This window comes from Protomyctophum parallelum, assembly GCF_964188405.1.
Source record: "Protomyctophum parallelum genome assembly, chromosome: 20".
Lineage (NCBI taxonomy): Eukaryota > Metazoa > Chordata > Actinopteri > Myctophiformes > Myctophidae > Protomyctophum > Protomyctophum parallelum.
Genome location: NC_139718.1, coordinates 33,953,663 through 33,979,092, shown reverse-complemented (window position 1 = coordinate 33,979,092; position 25,430 = coordinate 33,953,663). Strand labels below are relative to the sequence as shown.

The following is a 25,430-nucleotide window of genomic DNA, read 5'->3' as shown; positions in this document are numbered from 1 at the left end:
TCACGACGTGCCGTGATGCATCACATTTTGAGCTTGTAAGTCTGCTATTTTCTAAATATCCTGTCGCTAGTTTTGATTACCGGTAATCCTAGTAGATTGTACTTTGAGGTTTGAACTCTCTTCTCCACGACGCTTTGTTTCGCTTCACAGGTGCATTTGAAATGATGCTGATTAGGATTAAGCTCTAATTTAAAACATCTTTTGCATCAAAATCTTTGAAATGCTTTGAATTTTGTTTTAAGATTTCCAACATGGTGATATTAGTGGATAGGATGGGATCAGCGCTACACTATAGTGGGAGTGTTTGTTAAAAGTTGCATTTGAAGGCACAAGGCCACATCTCATGGGGGGCCTACAACGAAAAACTCCTATTAATGCTCGGCTTACATGATACATGGCGGTGGAATATTAAGTGGCAGGCTTTTTTCCACCCAGAATGCTGAATAAATTTTTCAGACTGACAGTCATTGTTGCAAGCGAGCTATTTACCCCAGCAGGCGAACATTGGCGATAGCTTCTATGGGGATCTCGGTCGAGGTTAAGTCATGTGGACAAAGCCATTCTCAGCTAGGTGCCGGCAGGGCATTGTTCAGTGGTTATCTACTGGTATGTGCAGAGAGTTAATAATGGAAAGTAGCTCTACAAGCGCCGGATGAAGAATATCTTGCTGTCGGGCAGAAATTTAATCCTATTGTCTGATTATTATTATTTTTTTATTTTATTTTTTGTAAATTAGTGCTCTAGGCCTACTTGATCATGCACAAAAGCATCAATGGTAGCAGATCCACAAGCTCAAAACGTGGCGTGAACCGACATGTTTTGAGCTTGTAGATCTGCTATTTTTTTATTTGAATCCTGAAAAGTAACAGTTTTGGACTGGTTTCCATCCGACAGAGTCAATCTGTAATGCATTGTTTTGGATGGTCCATGGGGGGAGGCGCAAGCTGTTGGTTAATCAAAGACAACAATCAGCATGAATCCAGATTAGCCAGTTCTTGATTGGAATAATGGGTAGTTTGGAGCAATGGAACAGGCACCATGAATGGAAGAAATTAGCGAGTTGGATTTGATCGATATGGACATTTAAAGACTAATTTCTCTCTCTACGGGAGATTCTGCAAAACAGTCAATTCCTGCTGCCTTTGAGGGTCTTTTCCTCAAAATAATTACATTGGCGGGTGAAAAGCTGTTGCACTTCTTTCATCTCTGAGGGTGTTTGCCCTATTCTCAAAGCAATGTGCATCATTGCTTTTTCCCCGTTTGAAACTAGACTTTACTTGCAGCTATTTAGAACAACATAACAGCACAAAAAAACAAGAAAAAATCTAAGGATTAGGGCCGATTCATACTCCTATTTTACCGCTCGTCAGAAACCGAAGAGCCGACTTTAGGACGGTACCCCCCCCCCCCCCCCCCCCCGAACCTCAAATGTCGTCACATTGTAGGCTCTACAGAGCCGAACCGACTTTTATTCGGCTCTAAAATAGGAGTATGAATCGGCCCTTACGGTTATGTATTCAAGATGTAAACAAGATGTAGATTAAAATGACATGTTTTTACATGAGAAATACCTACCCTGAATGTACTGGCCCAACAAACACCATGCAGGCATGTACCCCTGCTGGGGCTTGGGTATCCTGCCAGAAAATCACAATTTCAGACCACAAAGAGCAGCAAGATAATTATCATTAATTGTTCATTTGATAGAGATAGGAAACACTGAGACATAGCAGGGAAGTGACAAGGAGCAAATGGTCCAGCCGGCCAGGAATCCAACTGGGGACTTACTGTCAGGTTTGATCACATGGCAAGGCACGTGCCTTATCAACTCGGCTATCGGGTCGCCCCAGGCAGCAAGATACTTTCTAACTAATTGATCAACAAATTGAAAACAAATTGACTACTTTTGCTGTTTTTGAATTTGAAAGTATACCCGTTTTAGACATACTGTACGAGCGAGGGTGTACACTCGACGGAGACGATATACAGCACTCGATCTGCATGTACTCGCTCATTTATGACACCCGTGATCCTATACTGCCATCTGGGTGGTACAATAGGGTGCTCAAATTGACTATGGTTACACCTAAGCAATATTACACGCCTGCGGTGCCGTAGGAACTCGCCACAGTGTGCAATAATGGTGATAATGAATATTGCATATTATACAACAGTTACCCTTAAAACTAAGATTATCGCTGAAAAATAAAAGAAATTCAATGACAGATGTAGCCACTATACGACCACAAATGTCCCAAGAAACTAGCTAGCCTAGCCACCGAGTCTGCTGCTCTCTGAGAGAAAAGCACAGCTGAATTCTTTGTTTTGATTAGCCGTTCCAATATCGTGGTTAAAGCATGGCTATTGAAAGCCGTTTCAACCAATCAGATTGCTTCCTCGAAACGACCTGTTGTATAATTCACCACAGACTATACTGTGTTGACAAGTTTGAACTTATCAGCCTTGCAAGTCAAACTAACCTGCTAACTTTGACCACTACACTGTGTGTGTGTGTGTGTGTGTGTGTGTGTGTGTGTGTGTGTGTGTGTGGGTGTGGGTGTGGGTGTGGGTGTGTGGGTGTGGGTGTGTGGGTGGGTGTGTGTGTGTGTGTGTGTCTAAAGATAGCGTATATAGTAGATAACTCCTTGTCCCTGCAGGACTAGGAATGAATCTGTCCGGCGCCTTAAGCTTCCGCTACGCCGGCAGAATCGCAGCCTTCCCACTCTGTCTCAATAAAGGGGGAGAAGATGTGATGTGGAGCAGATTGTCCACTCGCTTTAAAAAGAACAAATCGTTCATATTAACTCGCCCCGTCGCTACTTTCACTTCACATAACCCGCATCACCTTGTGTGCCACCGTTGGACTGTGCACCGCTCCGTTCTCACCAGCACAAACTACTGTATAACTGAGAGGCAGTGTTTTCGCTGTCCGGGCTGTCTGCCCGGGGATAACTGCATGCCTAATGCCTGATTTTGGTTGCACCATGACGTATCGCGCAACAGAAATGGCTCGTGTACAAGCTCACATGTTGCAAGCATATAAGTAAACGTGTTGTGAACTTGTAGATCTGCTATCTCTGGTGCGTGACAGCAGCATGCAATCAGGAATACGATTATTCAGACTCAGTCTTTGTCTTCTGGCAGTGTGCCAACGGCAGGAACGGAAAAACGAATAACCCCAGACCCCAAGGTGCTGAAGCTCCATTCATTCAAAGTACAGGCTTATAGTCTCCACGGTGTGCGTGCCCCATGCATATTGGTTGACTACAAACAACGTAGTCAGTGATGAAGGACTAGGTCCTGCAAGTGAAGAATGACTCTGTTACATTCATTTCAGAATTATTTTTTAACTGCTGTTTTATTTGCATGTGCTACGGTAAGTTAATTACCAGTGGCACTATACATGTACTACTTACATGGGGCAGCAGCCATAGCCGAGTGTTCAGTGAGCCCGGCGAAAAAGGAAGGGAAAAGTTTGCACACTGTATAGCTCAGCTCCCAGTAAAGCATTTATTCAAAAACGTTGAACAACGCAGGGCCGTGCAGAGAACAGTGAGGGGGCAGGGGCTCAAACCCCAGAAAAGGGCACATGTGTGGGCGTGCGTAGCATGTGCCGATTTTTGGGGGTGGTCTTTTTGTGGGGTCCGTCACCTTGTGCCGCTTTGACCACTGTGGGTGTTCATTAGGTCTGGTTAGTGAGCCTGCCTGGGCAACCCTGGTTATGGCAGGTGGTTAGATTCCAGGCCAGGCATGTGGTGATGTGTGTTCCTGAGCAAGACTCTTAACCCTGTTTGTGTGTGTGTGTGTGTGTGTGTGTGTGTGTGTGTGTGTGTGTGTGTGTGTGTGTGTGTGTGTGTGTGTGTGTGTGTGTGTGTGTGTGTGTGCGTGTGCGTGCAAATCTCTCAGGACAGATTCAGCTGAACCTGCCAGCAGTAATGCATTAAACATAATGTTGTCGTTAGTATAGGAATAAACACAGAAGCACCCAGGAGGAAGTGGCTAAAAAGGGAGAGTCAATGGAGGTCCAATGGGGAAATGAGTGTTGCATGAGTATGAAGTAGAGTGAAAAGAAAAGTAATACAAATATCGATGAACAAGATAAGGTCTTATAATGGCGTCAATTTCGGACGTCATGTGGCCAGTCTGTAATGTAACGTGTTTTTTTTGTTGTCGTTTTTGGGGCTTTTTTCAGTTGTTAATAAATGTATCAGGTAGACAGGAAACAGGGAGAGAGATGGGGGGGAAGACACACAGTAAAGTCCATCAGGATCAGGACTCGAACCCGCGACACACTCATGCTGGATTACCATGCAGCCGAGGGGCTAAGCCGGCCCAGGCCCCATGCAGTCTTCAGTGTGACATCAGTATTATGATGTCAGTCTTCTCTATATTTGGGCAAAGGATCAGCCCGATCCGACCTCCATTGACTTTGAAATTTTAATTTCAATATAGATAGTCACGATATTAATTAATATGTGAAATTGCATTTGAGGAGTTACTTTTTTTGGCTTCCTGGCAGCGTGCACAAGAAATGTGGGGCTTATCAGTCGAGTGGTTGGCGATATTAGCGCCGGGCACGCACGCACGCACGCACGCACGCACGCACGCACGCACGCACGCACGCACGCACACACACACACACACACACACACGCGCACACACACGTGCACACAAGACAGTAGGTAGACAGGTGTGTTTTGAAGTTATCACTGAGAGCTTTTCCAGCAGTTGAGTGAGGTTGGCTTCCTCATAGCAGTTGAGGCATGACGGGCCCCAAGGTTAGCAACAACAGGTTTGCTCCACAGCTCTAAAATTGAGAGCTCCTTGTGCCACAGCAGGCAGAGCAATAACATTCAGGCTTCGTTCGGTATGTCACATCTGTGAAGATACTGTAATTTAGAGAGTTGTGGAACCTTATCTCGCCATGTCCCTGGGAAAAATAAATATATGGGGGGAGTGGTGGGGGGGATATGGCAAAAAGGAAGGAATGAGTCACTGTCATTGACAAACAAAGCTAAAAACACTGTCTTATGGCCAAAAGGAAGGAATGAGTCACTGTCATTGGCAAACAAAGGTAAAAACACTGTCTAGATCAGGGATGTCAAACTAATTTTGGCGTGAGTGATTGTATGACAGGTGACATGATAAGGGCCACAAACATTATTTAAATTATGAAATTGTGGTTAAGTAATTAAAAACAAGGAAAAGACAACATGCGTTCAATATCATCACCATTATCCAAAATCCCAGACAATATCACACAAGCGGAACTTATCTCCCCATGCCCCTGAGCAAAATAAAGATATGGGGTGGGTGGCGCATATAACGATATCAGAAATCCCAGATAACATTGTGAAATCGATAAACAATACAGTATTATAAACCTTACAGCCGTTTATTATTCATGTTAAGACACTGAGAGAATCACCCAAACATGGTCTGAGGGGTCAATTGAAACTCCACATGGAAGGCTGCTTTTACTTTGAGGAGATGGGGGACTGCCCCAGGCTCCTTGCACTGTGAAATGAGAAAGGTAGACATGAAAATGAGATATTCCGCTTGTCTTGCTGTGACAGAGCTGCAGGGCCCTGTGGCTGTCGAGAGCATCTGACCATCTTTTTGGTTGGCACTTTTTTTTGTTGACACTTGTTTTTTTTTTTTTTGCACGTTTTATGAGCACACACTTGTGCTCTGCTGGTTTTTTGTTTGGTTGCTCTGAGGGGAAAAATAACTATCTAAAAGAGAATTGACAACTGCCTGTGCTTTTGCAGACGATAAAGTAAGCACCAAGGACTTTACTGTGTGTGTGGCTATATTGAATTGGAAAGCCAATTTAGATTTCCAATATCATTTTCTAGAGATATGGCTTTCTTTTATGGGGAGGGGGAGTTCAGAATAGTTAGCCCGGCTATTGAATAAACCACTTTTGGGTTCAACCTTGAATGAACATAGAATGAGCCCACAAAGTCACAATCGCTGCAGAATGACTCCCAGAGGAATATCGAATCTTTTGTCATATACTGTAGTTCTCAGGACTTTGCCGCTGAGAGAGCGTATAGCCCAAAGCTTAAGCTACACATTACAATCAGCTAAAGGGGAATATATTTGATGTACGGATGGGGAAAGTGGGCTGGAGTTTTCCTTTCAATGTATTCCTTGTTGGATTGAAAGGCAGGCACTCTGATTGAGCCGACTGTCCATTTCTGTTGATTATTCTGTTGAGCAATTGTTGCTTTTGTGCTCCACATGCCTCGCCATAACTTGTCATAACATGCCTCCTATGGGCGTGTGCGTGCGTGTGTGTGTGTGTGTGTGTGTGTGTGTGTGTGTGTGTGTGTGTGTGTGTGTGTGTGTGTGTGTGTGTGTGTGTGTGTGTGTGTGTGTGTGTGTGTGTGTGTGTGTGTGTGTGTGTGTGTGTGTGTGTGTGTGAACACCAGATGACTGCCTAATCCGTTCTCGTCCGAATCAACTCGAATGAACACTCTAATAAACACACACATTCCGCAACTGTAACGTCACTGCGGATAGACTGGATTGGTGCTGCTGAACACCACAAGTTAACCTGCGGCTGAAAACAAGGCCAAAGCTGTATTCAAGAGAACGGCAACAACAGAGTAATTGGCTGGGGACAACAGAAAGGGAGCAACTGCAAAAATTTGAATGTCTGCTTTCAGCGCAGCCAATATGGAATTATGTTTTCTTACAGACTATTGAGCGAACAAGTGATAGACGGGAAAACAATACACAGTGTTGGTCTCTATATTTAGTCCAACTTGTGGAGATGTTTCCATAACAGAAATTCTAGTTTTGTAGAAACACAACTGTGCTGATTCAGTGTTTATCTTATCTTCCTGTTCACTACTTCTCTTCAGTCAAGTTTCACATAGAAGCAGCCATATTTCCTGCAGGTCTTTGCAGTGGCACGTCAGCTAAATGGTGCAACATGTGTTTCTTAACCACTTAAACTGCGGCATTCGTATTGTGCGCTTATCGCTCAGCTATTTTCAGCGAAAGCAGAAAACAGAAATGACACTATAGTTAACAGAAGGGAGCTGGAGGGTGGCGATCCTCATTCCACATAGCCAAAGACACCAAGAGCTGCCAGCCAGCTAACTAGTGCTGTGAGAACCAACACATGGGCACCGGTCATGAGGACGTCCCACGTTAACCCATTCTGACCTGAGATCAGATTCTAAAAATGTCTCCTACATCCTGACAGTTTTCCATTCTGAACTGAGATCAGATTCTAAAAATGTCTTCTACGTCAGTCGTTCTTCGATTTTTCAAAAATAGCAGACCTACAAGCTCGTATAATGCTCGTATAATATACCGGTATGTGGATGTACTCAAGAAAGACGCAGGAGGAGTGCAAAGCACCAACAAACTGACCAGATGTATGGAGAACTGGGATGACTGGAAGCGACGACGGAGGACGACCTAGAGAGAGAGAGAGAGAGATTATGCCCTCAAGAGTCTGATGCTCTGCCGGATGCCCTTTGGCCTGAAGAAGGCCTGGCCTTTAGCCCGCTGCGTGCTCCAGGAAAAGGCACCGAATTAGAGAGCATTCTGGCTGGGAGTTCCAATGTCCATCACAGTACAATGGATCCAATCAGTGTCTATTCCATGTGCCTATACATTTCTTTTAGCTTGGGTTGCTTCTTCCTCTGAAATGCTACAAAGCATTGCATTACACAAGATTACAAAAGGCCAAGAGTATACAGACCAGCGGGTGGCGGATTTAGCCGCGGTTGCCGCGGGTGAACTCGCAGTTTAGGGTGGATTTGGGTCAATTCAATTATTATAAATTAATATTGGATAAACCGTGGGTGAAATAATGCGGGAAATAAATTAATGGCACCTATCTATATGCTTATTATAGCTTTTAAAACGCACAAAATCTCGGCGTGCGTGCGTTTTTAAGTTTTTAATTCTAATTTCATCCTTTTTCCATGATATGGCACAAATTAGCTGCCTATGAAGTTGGGTCCTGTTGCACAACAACAACACAGTGGTCTCCTACAGGCAGCTACGCTAAAGTTGCTAACAGGCAGCTAGTGAGTCTGAGAGAAACTTAAAACTAAGTAAAACAGAAGGGAGGAATATACGTTTGGTGTGGGACTGGGAGTCTTTTAAGTTCTTTACCCTGCCGATGACCGCTGGATATGCTGTATGAAAATATGTGAGAACGTGGACGGCGTGTTACCATGGAAATGGATATATACAACCACTACGTAACATTGGTGAACTGTCGAGAGTTGTGGTGGGTGACATTGTTTGTACAAGTACGTATAAATAGCCGATCTACAAGCTCACACCGCTTCGCAGCGACGCGTTGTGAGCTTGTAGATTGCAATACTGTATACGCTGGGCGCTTCCCTGCGCAGCGGATTGCGGGTGGTGCAGATTAATAAATTGGATTAATTAATAGATTGCGGATAACGGGCGAATTATAATTATGCACACTCGGATTCGGATGCAAAAAAGCTCATCCGCTGATCTCTAGTATGTACAGTATATACAGTGTGTTTGTATGCGCACACACGCACGCACGCACACCGCCTTTTAGACCTTGCTGCCTACATGTGGCATCTAGGTGAGTTATGTGATTTCAGTGCAATGGATGACACATTTTATTTATTTTCTAAAGGGCACAAACTCTTATATGACTAGACTAAATCTTTATGGATCAATACTCTGTAATGTCCTTAAGTAATGCCTTAAGGACAGTAGCCTACAGTAAATGATGTGCTATAAAGTGATGGAAAAGGCAAAGCAATAAAAATGATACACATGAACTACTACATGGCAAAATCCTGTGTGTTAATTTTGTGTGTGTGTGTGTGTGTGTGTGTGTGTGTGTGTGTGTGTGTGTGTGTGTGTGTGTGTGTGTGTGTGTGTGTGTGTGTGTGTGTGTGTGTGTGTGTGTGTGTGTGTGTGTGTGTGTGTGTGTGTGTGTGTGTGTGTGTGTGTGTGTGTGTGTGCGCGTGTGTGAGTGTGAGTGTGTGCGTTGAATTTCCGGTTGAATGCCGTGCCAGTGAAGGGACTGAATCAGTGCTCGCAGTAAATGAGTTAAACTTTCAGTACCAGAGTGCTTCAATGAACCCTTCCGGTCATTGAGGAAGTTAGCACCTCCACTTCTATTCTGTTGGGCTGAAACCTTAGAGTATACATGAATAGAGACGGCACCCGAGTTCTCCTCCCATCCACTTGCATTAAGTTGCTCAAAAGCGCATGAGGCTATTTCACTCCTCCTTCCGGGTAGGAACAGAGTGCATTCTGGGATGGATTGGGCCAAACTCATGAACACGCTGGCCGTTGACTATCATTGCACGCGTTCAGCGTTCACGTGTCATCATGAGAGTGCGCAATGATAGTCAACGGACCATCATGTGTTTGACCCGGCGCTGCAATACCAAATTCGGCCACTATGTCCATTTCGCCTCAGGGTTTCCTTCGGGTGCCGTCTCTATTCATATATACTCTAAGGCTGAAACCTTGCCTTGCAAGTCTATGACTATAGTCTATCTCTATGACGGATGTCATAGACTTGCTACATAAACTAGAAAATTCGCAATTTAAAAGAAGTGTGGTTGCCGCAGTGGCTTACATATGCCCCTCCCACTAATATTGCCAGCCAATTACAATTTCAAGTCACACCTTAGATCATGCGTAAGTAATTCGGAGGGGATTTAACCCCCAAAATTCATGTTTTTGCGACAAACGGTTACACATTTCTCACATTTGCGGCGCCCCCTATGGATGAAAATGTTTATTTTCGGTCCGCCTAAAGCTAATGTTCCAGATGGGGGCACTGGTGAATCAGAACAATGGAACATGCTTCCTGTTTCCAATAGCAGAAGAAGAAGACAATGTAAACATTGTAAACATTGTAACATTATGTCACCATAACGTGGCTATTATTAGTTACTTTGGAATGTACCTGCCATGAAAATTAAGGTCATAATAACGCAGATCACATCGATATGTAATATAGTGCGATATGTACTTGTTCTAGCTACAGGATTGATATCAATATAATGCTAAACGTAGCTAAAAAGCGGGGTTGCCAGGTTCTGAGAAATAAGCAACCCGGTATATGAAAACAAGCCCAAAATAAGCGAAAATAGCCGATCTACAACAATACAAAGCTTGTTTATTTGTAGGCTACTCATCTGGAACATTTACATAGGCCTGATCTAATAAGGGTCCACTTGGTTACCAACTCTCCATAATCAACTACACTTTAAAAAAAAGCCCAAATAATCAACTACACTTTATTTAGTAGGCCTATGCATTATTTTTCTTTAGAAACAAGGCCAACTAATTATAATAAGCAGACATGGCAACACTGCTGGTTGAATAATGGAGGAATGAAGGGAAAACAGCGCCCCCTAAAGTCACAGATCACTGCTGAAATATTAGAAGGGCAAATTCTGTACTTTGGGGTTTCCAGTTCAACAAGTTTCAAATGGTCATATCTTCTTCATTTCCCCCCCCCCCCCCCCCCCAATTTCAATGAGCAATACATCATATGAAAGGTTACAGTGTGCAGTTTCATAATATGTAAAGAACTGAAAGATTACCATGGCCCCCTTGTATATTAAACCACTGGCACTGGTCACATATGTCTCAGCTGTGGAAGTAAAAAGAGTTCTACTACTTGCCAGCACTATGACTGGGAGATTTCAATGGTCCTGAATGGGGGAAACTATGCCCGAACAAATTGCTCTATCGCAAAAAATAAAAGTCGAATGCAAATATTTTTTTCGCTGTGAGTGGCCTGAGATATTGAGGTACACCATGTGCGATTGTGGTGTTGGTATCGAAAATGTGGTTATAAGAGCGAGTTAAGTATTGTCATCGCGATAATTTCCTCGTAAGAATTATACAATGGAGGTCAATGAGCAGCCAGCTTGACTGTATTTGTGTCACTTAAAAGGCCGTAGTTCACATTCTGTATGTCTCTGTGCTTTGGTGGTCACATTGTGTGAAAGAGGACATGTGTGGCTACAAAATGACCAAAGAACATGCGTGTAAAATGAATATTTTGGCTGGGACGACAATTTGTTTGGTAAATTTTCAAGGAAAGAATTTCAGTTTCTACACTCTAGTCAAAGAAGCCCCGCACTCTAAGTTGGCACTAATTAGGCGAAACGGCCTGCGATTGAACTGCAATTTCGGAAAAAACGTTTAACGTATTCGAATACGGTTTGAACCACGAAAAGGTCCAGAGTCATGTGAGCTTTCTAAAGTTTAAATCACGTTTCTACGACAAAGTATGCCAGAGTAATGAGGCTGCAAAAGTGAGGTTGATTTAGAGATAAATCCCATACATTGTCAATGGGAGGAAAAAACTATAAATTAAGTTAAATATTTTAAAAAGTATAAACTTTTTCAAAACAACTTTTTCACCGATGAAAGTTCAAAGATAGATGAACATTATAAAGTTTGAATGAAGTTTCAAAGTGAAAGTATGACGGAGTAATAAGAGCTCAAAAAAGTTAACTGTGAAAAATGGGACCTTTCTTCCATCGACTCTCATTATAAAGAATGTAAAAAAGAGTTAAAAAGTATAAAACTTTGTAAAAATTTAAATACAAGCATAAATAACTGCAAAGAGCTGAACAGTTTGAAGTTTGAACTAAATTTCTAGCATAAAGTATGTGGAAGTAGTTACGTGACAAAAAAAAGGGCAGAATAAATAATAAATAAATATAAACTGGCAGTAACAATAGTGTGCTCGCTGAGGCGAGCCCACAATAAAGTGTTACAATTACTAGAGTCTGGTTGCCCTTTGGGCAACCACACTAATTACAAAACCAAGATGTCTTGTTTATTCTCTAACTGTCGTGTCACATCAGATTCGAACCAGGGTCCCCCACGCAAGTGTTGACCTTCATACCACTGAGCTAAAGAGGACAGGGGATAAATTGCTTTTTGACCTTCGCATAGTACCACCTGCAACCAGCAGTGGTCAAACTAGGATATAGGCTTATACTGTATACACTTCTCAACAGAAGAGCAGGGAGACAGAATACAACCACGGCAACTATGCAGCAAGTTAAATTGTATTAACATGCTCTGCCATACAGATTGGTCAAAAGCTACAGCCATTTGGGGTTGTTAGCTTGGAAAAGTTTGACAACCACTGTAGCCTACTAGAATAGAGCATATTCTCGTCACCCCCTCCCCTCACCACTTCCCCAGCAGATTATAATGCAGCACTGAGGGGGGAAAAACTGAGGTTTGGGGGCTAATTCCCAAAGTTATTTTCCACTCAATTTGGGACTTCAATTACATTCCAATCGTCTGCATAAAATAAAAAATTGCCTGAACCAAACTGGAATGAATCCCTTCTCATTCAAGGTTTTATTTTAGTGAGTTGAGATTGGAATGCGGCGGAAGCCAACACTGATCCTCTCCCCTCCTCCCGCCTTTCTCCTCCTCCTCCTCTCCCCCATTTATCTCACGTGCGAAACAACAGCTCTCTCTAATATCTCATTGCAGCTTTGCTTCAAATCGAAGCTCTTCCCTGAGGTAAAAGTGCCCTACATCCGTGTGCATCCTCAGCATCCATCTGGCATACGAGGACACATGCAGGCAGGCACCGTGTGTTGCCCGTAATCACAGCTTCTCTGGTTTCTCAAGGCCAGTCCATTTTGGGCAGCATGTGTCGACAAGATGGAATAAAAAGCTGGACACACTACTCCCGTTTTCCCAGTAAAAGTACCAATACTGCCATATTAATATTCTGCTACAAGTAAAAGTCTGGAATTCAATATGTACAGAAGAGTAAAAGAAACAAAGTATTGGCTTCAAAATGTACTTGAAGTACCAAAAATATAAGTACCCCTCTATCTACAAATGCACCAAGTCTCTGCATGTTTGTACATACGTGTGCACGTCTGTAATCCATGCACGCAAGTCGAGAACCGTTCGCCCCACCGACTTCAAAATTCGACACACACCCACAGGCAGTGCCCGGTCCATCGAAAAGCTGGTTGTCCAGAACCAGCACAAAAGCCTCTGCCCGGGCTTTGGACCTTATCGCCCCTATTATACCTCCATATATGGAGCTGGCCTGTTCTGACATCTGCGTAGACTCCATATTTGGGCATGCCTGACAAAGAGCTCCATATGTGGGCATAAAAGGGACACCGACATAATAACTGAGTGGGGTATGCATGCATTTCCAACTTGCATCGTTCCAAGTAGGCCAGTGCCCAACCGGCACCGCTAGTTGTGCAGAACTTGTAAAGCTTGTAAATCGGCTATTTTCAAATTGCCGAAGGGTTGGACTAATAATAATCTAAATCTACAAAGTAACTATAAAGCTGTCAAATAAATGTACTGGAGTAAAAGTACAATATTGGGATATGAGATGTAGTGGAGTAGAAGTAAAAGTATTGGAAATTGGAAATACTCAAAGTACAAATACCTCAAAACTGTACAGTAAGTAAGTAGCCTTGCCGAGCCATGGGGCCCATGGGGCATGCAGGAGCCTATCTCCTGTTTCTGTAGCGTGAGGCAGCTTGATGTACAAGTAACACCCCCTGGACAAAACGCTAGTATGTCGCAGGGACTTACCCCGGTTTCTGTAGCGTGAGGCAGCTTGATGTACAAGTACACCCCCTGGACAAAACGCTAGTATGTCGCAGGGACATACATGACTGACGATTCGTGCCAGTAAATGCCAGCCTATCAGAGTCTACATGTCAACATATCAGTGTGGTGATTGTCAGTAATGAGGTGTTCAAGACATAGGCCTAATACGGTTAATGTGAGAAATAGTCCTGGTTCCCCTCCCCCATGGTTATAGCATCATGATCTAGTTCAGTGGTTCCTAAAGTGGGGTCTGGGGACCCCCATGGGGTCCTTGAGGGAGTTCCAGGGGGTCCCCAGCTAAGTGATAGTTTGGAACCAAATGGACCCTTATGGGTCTGCATGTAACTCAGAGTGTTTTGTACACAATGTTCACAATGTCCATTTGTACACAATATAAATTGGGGTCTCAGAGATATAGAAATGCCATTAAATGGGGGTTCATACATAACCTAATTCATGTCAAACTGGGGGGTCCTTGAAATTAAACGGGCTGAGAATCACTGCTAGAACCGTATAAAATCTTCTCTTATGGGGGGTCCCTGCGGTTTATATTTTCAAATGGAGGTCCGTGGGCTGATGAGTGTCAATTTGGGGGTCCCTGACATGAAAACGTTTGGAAACCACTGATCTAGTTAGTGGACACTGAAACCTAATGTCCCCAGGCATATAGAAACCTTGAATAGAAACAATTCAATCAATATAGCGATTGATTATAAAAATCACACCCGTGTGAAGTGAGGGGCACTCTTATCATCTTACAACATCAATTACAACATAATGTTTGTTTAAGCAATGGGTGCTAATGTCCCAGAATTATAGCTGTATATACAGTAGGAGGGGCTATATAGCGCCCCTCAAAAATAGGCTTGCAACTAGACAGTATATATAGGGACATTTGTTATTGCTATTTTTTTTGTTGGTATAAATGCAAAAGCAATCGGTCTGTCTGAGTATGTGATGGAGCAGTGTAACTAGAATGGGTGGAATAGTGAGGGCACTAGTCAGTGACTCATAAGTGTGAGTGATACGCTATCACACATACAAATGTATGATAAGCACATAAACCAAATGCGTATAGGTTTCATGCTAACCTTCGCATTTCTCTAATATGTCCTCTCCTTATATGTATATTAAGACAAGGCATGCATGACTAACGCCCATTTAACTTAATACATACATCATTACTGTAAGCTACACATGACTCTCCTTCCCTTTAAAGGTCACAGTCTTTCACCCCGACTGCTGTGTGATCTTTGATCTTGTTCGAGACTGTGTGAAATTGAGATGCGTGGTGCGGCTGCAATGTTCGCCTAGCCCTGGCGTGCTGTGTCTCAAGACACATGGTGCGCTCTCCGTGGTGCTGAAATGTCGACGCTCTGTTACTGCCTATTATAGTATACCCTATATACGCCACAGTAGTCTCGGTCGCGCACAATAATACAGCTTTACTGGTCAAGGGTACAGCCGTGGGGACTGGGGACTCATGCGTTACAGCACTGACAGCACAAGACAGACAATCATGCGAGCAGCACTGCTCGCATGCACTGCAGTTATTATTAACCGCAAAAGGATGTATTAAAGTGTGTTGTGGCGCAGTTATCACGCCCATGGTGGTGCCTGATCAGTGATCAGCCCCCCGACCCATCCCACACACACACACACACACACGCGCGCTTAAAAGACTATAATAAGTGAACAATAATGGAAACTTGAAATCCCCCCTCTCTGTGCACACACGCAAACGCGCGCGCGCACACACCCACCCACACACGCACACGCACACGCACACACACACACACACACACACACACACACACACACACACACACACACACACACACACACACACACACACACACACCTTCGCTCCCCCACGCGTCCACGCCAGCAGAAGGTCATTACACAAAACGTGCATAACCACAGCAAACAAGTGCAACTCTATATACACATTAGTCATTGAGCCATCTGGATTTTCTTTTTCTAAACAACTGAACGCCCTCACTCGCTCCGCTTGGTCAGTGTTCAGTAGCCTAATTGCCATTGAACTTGGCACCGCATGGTCGGTCTCCACCTTATGGGTGGATAAGATACATTACATATAGCCTAACAGCGTTTTCTGAGTGGACAGACAAACACTTTTAGCCCATAAGCATCAACACTATAACCTAAACAATAATAGCGTTTAATTATATCATCATCATATTGTGCGCAAAACGTATATAACCTACTGTAAGTCAATGACACGAACGAGGTATATAGCTATAATGTGCGCATAATGACATTTGACAGACAACGATCATTATTCGGTTTACATTGGCCTCGATACAATTTCACCCTTAATCCATGCAGCTGAAAGGGGAGTTGTCTGTCAGGAAACTCACAACTCACATCAATTATATTGAACATTTTTGATCCCGGTCGTGGCATAACGAGCCTCGTTGCACGAATAGGTGGAATAGTGTTCACTTGTAAATGATCAACTTACCTTCAGAAACGAACAAGTATCCATTGTGGTGCTGCCAGATCTCTATATTCTCGTCCCGTTTGGGCTACAGCTGCTCCTTTCCACGGCATCTAATTCCACGAGACAAACTGCAAAACGGAGGAAGACCCATGCAGCCGCATCGCATCTTTTAACCTCTCTCTGGCGCCCTAAAACCTGCGCTATAGAGCCAAAGCAGGCGACGACAGCTTCACCGCGTATATCGTTTCCCCTTCAAGTTTAAAATAACTATACCTCGATCTGTCGAGTATCTGTATCTCCAGCAGCAGGCAGCACGCATTCCAGACGGCGTTCAAAGTGCTACATGGCACACGGTGGGGGTGCTGCTATTCTGCTTTCTCCCCAGCAGTATAGTTAACACAGTTCTCGGAAAACAAACAAAAGGTGTCCTTTTCCTAGCCTTGCAATATTTCTGTTAAAGCAGCGACTCCGCTCCGGGTATACCGTACTCCCCCGAGTCCAAGAGAGGAAGGAAAGAAATGCAATAATCCAAAAAATAAAACGTTTTAAAGTAAAAGCAAATCGCTATGTTATTGTGTGCGTGGAACGGACAGGTGTCCGCGCGCGCTCGGAGAGGTGGCAGAGCGATCTATATGCGCGACCGAGACTGAAATGGAGTTGTGCACAGCCCTATAGATGGCACAAACACAAACGGCATGAAGTATCAGTCCATTTGAGAAGAGCCAGGTTGGCCTGTATACTACTAATCAAAGAGTGATATATTATATTAGTGGCTATTTGACTATAGGCCTATGCTGAAAAGCTCTAGTCTGGAGGCACTATAGTAGGCCTATATGTTGTTCAAGGCACCGACTTCTGCGGATTAAGCAGCGACCATGGATTAGTGCTTAAGGTTATTTAGCCTTGAGAGCAGAGTATAGCCTATCAGATTGTGGCGATAAGGTATACGTGCATGGGCCTCAAAGCCATGCTGTAAGTGTAAACAAATGAAAAGCCAACATACAATAACACGCATCATTGCTGCAACAGTGTAACCTTAACCTATCCATCATCAATATTTACTGTGCACTGTTATTGTCAAAGGGGAATTGGAACTGGTAGTGGTAAACGTATAATTAACTATCTAGGCTAGTAGGCTACACATTTTAAGCACATGATCTTCATCCTCACCACAGGAGTAAACTGATCACACTGGGGGGGGGGGGCAAACGGTACGTGATTCATTAGATTAAATGCTTTAAGCTATAGGTTTGAGAGTATGGCCATTTGTTGCAATGAACAACTAAATGTTTTGGTCCAGTTTACACTGTAACAACTAATATGCATGTGTTGATAATCTGAAACCACTAGGGAAGGTTACATTCCCTGTTTAATCCCCCATTGACTGGTTAATGGGGACTGAGTCCAATCAGTGGCACACATGAGTACTATATTCACAATTGAGACACATACTAGTTTGGTATTAAACTTAAAGAGATTGTGACGTAAAAAGTGTTTGTTTGGTTTTCTGAGCTCAATTGCACCCAAATAACCTGAACTTTTAACATTCATTATAGATTTTCTGTGGTCTGGGGTTTTCTGGCTCAAACAAGGTGCTCTGATATTCCTGCTGTTTATGATGTAAGAGAGCCAGCAAATCCCCATATGTCAATGGGATTTGCCAGCAGATGTCACTGTTTCCACTGTTTTGCCTGTTTTACATTGCAGCTCAAAAGGCTTCCAAACCCCAGGGAAAACTGAATATCACTGAATGTTCAAAGGTCAGGTGTTTTTAGGTGTAATTGAGGTCATAAAACCTAAAAGAATAACGAAAAAGGAAAATGAATGAAAATGAATGTCATGAAACCTTTAAGGTTTGTAAGACATCACTAACACCAGTTAATACAAAGTATAACCAATACTTTACAATTACATTACATTACAAGTAGAGACGTACAGTATAGTACAATTTTAAGGTGCTTTTACTTTACTGTACTTTACGAGTATTTCCAATTTCCAATACGTTTACTTCTACTCCACTACATCACTGAGGAATATATTGTACTTTTACCACTACAATTATAGGCTACTGTATTAATAATTATTTGAAAACTTGACTTACTATAGGCCTATACTTTGCAGATTTTGATTATTATTACAAAACATACATTAACCTCTTCAACACTATACAATATTGTATTTTGGCTATTTGAAAATTAGCCGATCTACAAGCTCACAACACACGATCCACGAATTCACGGCGCGTCGCAAGCTTGTAGATCTTTGCTATTTCTTTATTGTGGCATTGATACAAATGTGAGTACTTCTTCCATCACTGGTAAGCAGTGTTGGGCAATATAATAGGCTATGTTACTTATTACTTATTCCTCCTTAGAAAAAGTTATATTACATTACTATTACTTAAAACTAATATATTGCATATTATATTACAATTACTTTTGTGCGCCGCCCACCCGCAAAAAAACACCATTTGTTTAGTCAGCTTCTTTTAGAACTGAATCCAATTGTTTTGAATACTAATATTAAGAGTCACCAATCAGAATAAAGCAGTGATTTCTCCCGACCTTTTAAATGAAATGTTTTCAAGCCAACAGCCAACAAAACAAAAACAAAAAAGTAATATACAGTAGGTAGTATGTGCTATTTTTTACAAAGTAAATAGGTATAATATTACTGTTTTGGCAGAGTAATACATTTCTTTACTAGTCACTGGGAAAAGTAATACTATTACAGTAATATATTACTATATAAACTATAGTTACTGCCCAACACTGCTGGTAAGACATCACTATCACTCACATCATGTTGATGTGACGCTGGTTGCAGAGTTACAATGGTGTTTGACCAAAGTGGACGTACGTCTCTGTCTCTGCAGCTAATGGCTTCTGTTGTCCATGCTCATTAGGAGTGTCATCTTCTTCCATTCCTTTCCCTCTGAGGAATCATTCATGTTCTCAGCAGGGGATTGGAGTATACTGTACTGTACTGTACTGTACTGTACCGTACCGTACCGTACCGTACCATACCGTACCGTACTGTACCATACTGTACCGTACTGTACTATCCTGTACTGCACTGTGTGTGTGTGTGTGTGTGTGTGTGCGCGTGTGCGCGCACGCACGTGCAGTGGAAAGGGGAGTGGCCTAAAATGTGATGTAATTTGCATCACCGTGAAATGTTGCGCAATAACATGGTATTTCATGCAAATGCAGACTGTACAGTAATTATGACAGTTGCGAGGATGCAACATAGTGTGTTATGTCTGGACAGACATGCAGTAGGTTATGTGCATGGAGAGATTTGTGCAAACAGTGTGGTTTGGTAGGAGAAGGCGAACAAAGGCGAACGGATAAACGGGCGCAGGGCTTTCAATTTGTGTGGAAAGATGTTTAAAACAAAAAGCTTCCTTGATGGGAATATCTACTTTAATACGACCCGGTCGTGTTAAAGTGACGACCATGTGTGCAAGTGCACACAATAACTATAAGCTTACTGCATTGCATTTTGAGTAGCGAGGGAGTGATTTTATCACCCAGCAGTTGACAAATCCCAATCAGAATCAACTTTATTGTCAGTTGTCACATTAGCACAGTAAAACAGTGGGTTTTTTGTGCAAGCTCCATCGTTTTTTGTTATATCCATGAAAATGTAAGGGAAATGAAGGGGAAGAGAGATCAATCCATAAAAAACAAACAGATGATCTACATATTTACACAAAGTAGGGGAGAGCTGCCACGATTGTAACGCGTCATGGTTGTAATCTCTCTTGATTGGTCAACGCCATCATGACGCCATCACGTCAGTATGTGTACAGCAACGTACTCTACGTGCCCAGGAAGTGTTTACCTTCACCCTACGGGGAGTTATTGGCGAAAAACTGACTTTTCTCAAAAAGCGTAAAATTTTACACCTGCGGTATATGTGTGCTACAATTTTTTTCTTTGATGTTGGTGAATAATAATCCACATGGACATTCGGTTTAATAACTCCCGACCTGTTTTATCAAAAAAAAACTTGAAGTGGTTTATGGTAGCAGACATGTGTAGGTCCGTTTCCTGAGGTAAGACATAAAGTTGTGTGACAGCGTGAGCATAGCAGCATGCAGATGTACTGAGAGACTGTCCATGATATGCTATGGATGTTAGCTAAGGTGCGAGAAAATAAATACATTTGTACTGTCTTTTTTCACTCATCTTGTATAGCTTACAATATATTTAGCGCATATCATATACACAGTACATCTGCTGCTCTGCCCTCTCCATATCTGAATGACATTTATACTGAAGTTGCTATTTGTTTACCTTCATTACGGATTAAATGGAATCTGAAATGGTCAATCACTGCATGCAAAATCAGCTCCTGCAAACCATACTGCTAATGCTTGTTTTACAGGCAATGTGACAATGATCACAAGGCTGCATATTGCACAACATGCTGGTGTGGATGCTAATAAAACAGGCAGGTTTTAATTTCCCTTTGACACAACTACGGGTGCTTATACTGTTGCCAAGCCCCTGCTCCCTGGAGCTATAGGAGACATTATGATAATGATTACAAATAAGGCTTTTAGCCACAGTGTAATTACAGTAAAGGCAATACAGCCATTCTGGCATGAGCCATTTTGTATGGTCTGGATCAAATAATGTGCATTTCACATGATGGAAAAATGAGTTTCCAGTCATTTGCTATACTGTATTGAAAGGAGCATATAAGACAAAGAGAAGAAAATACTGGATTTGAGAAATTCAAGAGAAATAATAATAAAAAAAATATCGGTCATTTAGGGAGAGAAAGACCAGCTGCAGAGCTGAGACAGAGGATGGCAGTGGAGGCCATAGTGAATGTGCTGAGGAGAGGCAGACTGCGGTGGTACGGACACGTAAGGAAGGAAGAGAGCGATTGGGTGAAGAAAGTAATGTCGATAAACTTAGCGGGGACAAGACCCAGTGGCCGGCCTAAGAAGACCTTGTATTAACTCTTTCCAGGCCATGTTTGTTTTCATTATATTCCCCTTCTCCTCCAGGCAATGTGGACATTTGACCAATCTGTCAAAGCCCATATATAATATTATGTGAATATGTCCCAATGTCATGAAATAACTCATATGAAAGTGATAAGTCTCATCTTTCCCCCAAAAAAAGAATTATGTTTGTAGCATGTTCCGTTCTTTAGTTATAGGCAGTTGAATAGGTCATGGTTTCATCAAAATCAGCCCTCTGAAATAATTTGTCTGAGAAAACAGCACTTTTGTGAAAGACACTCTCTCAAGCAGAATACTCACTTGAAACTTTTTTCTTTTTCTATAGTGACTTATCTGATATATGTACAGTATTTGTCTTCAAGCAGTTAAAGTTAAAAAAAGTATAAAAAAGTGTTTTTGTTGAATAAATCTTATTTTCACCCCATGAATGAGACTCAAACAGTAACTCCATTTATCTTTTTATTTTCACTTGCATGTTTCAAAAGACTCACATATACAGTACCTTTTGAATGAAAAAGATGCCTACAATAAAAATATGTCATTATCCTTTGAACACATTTTCGTTTCGGTCTCATGGGAAGCCAATCACCTTCGTCCCCCGCCGGATGTCCCGCCCCCGCCGGATGTCCCGCTCCCAGCTGATCCGGTGAATCCTTGCGTGTTGGACTGTTCCTCCTCCTCGTCTGAACTTTCCATCTCTGATCCAGTCTCTGGATTTGGAAGGGCAACCAGGAAGGCATGCATTGTGGTTTGGCCAGGGCCTGGATTACCTGGCGGCCGCTTGCCAGCTCGTCCACGGCCGACACGCTGCCCGTTTCTGCCTCGTCCTCGGCTGGGTCCAGCGCGCACTTCAGCGGGGACTTCCACGGCTCCACGGCGGCGACCAACAGGCTGCCCGCTGGCTCGCTCGTAGCCTGGCATGAGCGTCTCGCTGGCTCGTTTGGGGGTCCGGCCAGGTTTTTTTGGGGGGGGGGCATTTTAGCCCTGATCGATCGCTGGTGTCTTTGATCTGCTTTTGTCTTGCTATGTGCTGTGGGTCAGTGTGTCCCGACGACTCTGAGTCAGACTAGAGTGGAGGATTGTTGCCTTTTTGTGGCTCATGGGAATTCTTTTTGGCTCAGCCTGTGTTGTCATGGTGTGATTGAATACTTTAGGGCCTGTCTTTTATCGCAGCGCTACCAAACTTTGTCACAGGGTGGGGGAGAGTGTCTTATAGCGGCTGCAAATATAAAAACAAATCTCGTCCAACCTCGTCCTAGGCGGCATAAAATCAAAAAATAATCTTGTCCGATCTCGCCCTGTGCCCGGAAAGGGTTAACTTGTTTGTTTGTTTGTCATGTTTATTTCGAATATGCCAATAAACAGAACAATTCCTTGCATTTCACAATGAAAAACTATTAAAATAAAATAGTTAACAAAAAAAATAGCAAGAAGAAATAAAAGGAAAATAAAAAAAGAAATAAATCTAAGCATATCCGAAAAGGAGTGAGAAGAAGTAAAAACGTATAAACTCCCACCCCTCGAGGGGACAAGACCCAGTGGCTGGCCTAAGAAGACCTTGTATTAACTTAGAGGGGACAAGACCCAGTGGCCGGCCTAAGAAGACCTTGCATTAACTTAGAGGGGACAAGACACAGTGGCCGGCCTAAGAAGACCTTAACTTAGAGGTGACAAGACCCAACGGCCGGCCTAAGAAGACCTTGCATTAACTTAGAGGGGACAAGACCCAGTGGCCGGCCTAAGAAGACCTTAACTTAGAGGGGACAAGACCCAACGGCCGGCCTAAGAAGACCTTGCATTAACTTAGAGGGGACAAGACCCAGTGGCCGGCCTAAGAAGACCTTAACTTAGAGGGGACAAGACCCAACGGCCGGCCTAAGAAGACCTGGCAGACGACCGTGTTGGCTGACCATGAGGTGGCCATATAGCCGTTCCCGGTGGAAGAAAGCCACATCAAGAATCCAGTCCAACCCAGCGGTGCCTGGAAAGCGGACCTTAAACCAATGATGATTACTTGTCTGGAAATGTATTTTGTTTTAAAATCATTTTGTAAACCTAGTATTGTGATTCGATTTGAACCGTATCGTTGAGTAGAGTGAATCGTTACGTGCCGATCAAGGACAGAAATGTGCATGAATCATGGTCAGGGGAGGGAAGTCCTCAGTATGCAAGAGTTCATTGCCAAAGCTACTCGCTGTCTTCCTGTTTACTCCTTTATCGGTGGTATATCTTACATTCCCAACACCACATCTCTCTTCTTTCTGGTGTAACACTGTATTGATTTATTTTCCATTTGGTCTTCATTGCTTGTCGGACTTCAGAGACAACTTCCTGAATGGTTCCACTGACTGTATACTTTGTGGAGGATACAGAACATCAGCTCCTAATTGGAAGGCTTGTTGAAACGCAGTTATGTTCTTCTTGGAGTGGACCAACAACAATGTCATCTCTTGGCCTATAAACATCAGCCTTTAGCTCCAAATGGAAAGACGTGTATAGCCTACATATAAATAGCACAGCATCTGATTATTTTATTTCCCCATTACCCATAAAATCAAGAAGAATGTGTGTGTGTGTGTGTGTGTGTGTGTGTGTGTGTGTGTGTGTGTGTGTGTGTGTGTGTGTGTGTGTGTGTGTGTGTGTGCACGTGCAAGCTCTCAACATTTGCAGTTACAGGAAGAGTTAGAAGAGAAAGATAATACTAGAGAGAAGATGGAAAACGGAGGACAAAAATACCAGGAAGGCGCAGACAGGTGTATAATTAAGGTCAGGTGCATGCATAATCATGCACAGTAATCAAGCAGCAGTAGATAAATCGCACCATGGAAGGTAAACATGCTTCTTGTGTGCCGGTGTAAAACATAATCCAACAGAAATAGCTGGATATATATGAAACGATTAAATGATCTTTATATATAATATACAGAAAGATCACATGCAGTATCATTAGCATGGTTAAAGTGACAAGTTTAAATCAATGAGAACAGGGCATTAGGTAATGGCATAATATAGCAGCCGGTACAAAATCACAGTTTCAGGTACATGGTAACCAAAGCAATACAAAACAAAGCAATACAAAGCAGTGGGTATTGAGTCACCATCTCTTGCGCATGATATCAACTCTAAGTATACATAGTGTACTAGTTAGTTTACCAGCATTTCCTTGCCCCAGGTTTCAGTAAGAAGTACCTTCCTCACTAACACCACAGCTCGTCAATAGACATTGGGTGGGGCGGGAGAGAGGGGGATTCCCAGTTGCACCAATTACCCACGTTTTCGCCTGCCACGATCGTCACTGCACCTGACAGCCTTATGGTGAAGACGCATGGCACTGATCGTATGTTATTCTCTCAGCAATCCGTCACAAGTACGGTTGATAGACTTGGGTTTGTCATTCTGTTTCTATCGATTTGACCTCTCTACATATGTCCAGTACGTGGCCCTCAGATCAAATCCTATCAGTGTCTGTGGCTGGCTTCTCCGGAGACATGCAACCCTATACTCTGGAGAATCTCCTGCGCAACACAGTTTAACCATTTAAGGCAGTGGTGTAAAGTAACTAAGTACATTTACTTAAGTACTGTACAATTTTGAAGCACTTTGACTTTACTGGAGTATTTCCAATTTTCTGTATAGGCCTACTTTTACTTCTACTCCACTACATCTCTCAGAGCCAAATATTGTACTTTTACTCCGCTAGAATACTAGTATTACTTGAATACTTTAGTTATTTGTTGATCTGCTATTTTCAAAAGATTTTATACCGGTAGCCTACATTAAAAAACTTGAAATGGAACAATCTGCTTAATGAGTAGCCTACTTTTACTTTTGGTACTTTAGTAAATTTCTATGCCAATACTTTTGTACTTTTTACGAAAGTGCATTTTGAATCCCGGACGTTTACTTGTAACAGAGTATTTGTATATTGCAGTATTGATACTTTTACTTGAGTAAAGAATGTGAGTATCCACCACACATTTAAGTCCTATTTGCATGCTTCGGCATATGACAGTATCACGTGGCGAACTCTACACCATACTCTGACTACTCATAACGGCTCACAAGACGGTGATGCCGAAAATATTGACGCCAGGTTGAAAGTGGTTAAACCCTAGTATGATGTTTTAAATATATATATATATATTATGAAGTTTAATTGATCATATGTATAGAAAAGTGTCTCTTAACCAGGCGAATATATCAGGCCATTGTGTTGTGTTGGATCATGTCCAGCAGTCAAGGAAAACATTCCAATCGGACTCTAGCTTGTTTTATTTTCTAAAGTAGTGTTCCTTGTCGAGTGGCAACAAGGATCTGTGCCGGTGATCTAGTCTACAAGAAAGAAAATGAATGGAAAACACAACTTGAAACCACTGTTAA

General features: G+C 42.7%; 1 protein-coding gene across 1 annotated transcript in view; it reads right to left on the bottom strand.

Annotated features, from left to right (window-relative positions):
- LOC310877364 (leucine-rich repeat and fibronectin type-III domain-containing protein 2) overlaps positions 1-16,189 on the bottom strand; it is a gene marked incomplete at its 3' end in the record, with an annotated part of 161,845 nt that extends 145,656 nt beyond the window's left edge. The window contains exon 1 of the mRNA XM_083791189.1: positions 16,091-16,189. The remainder of the gene's footprint in view (positions 1-16,090) is intronic.
- Positions 16,190-25,430: the final 9,241 nt, after the last annotated feature.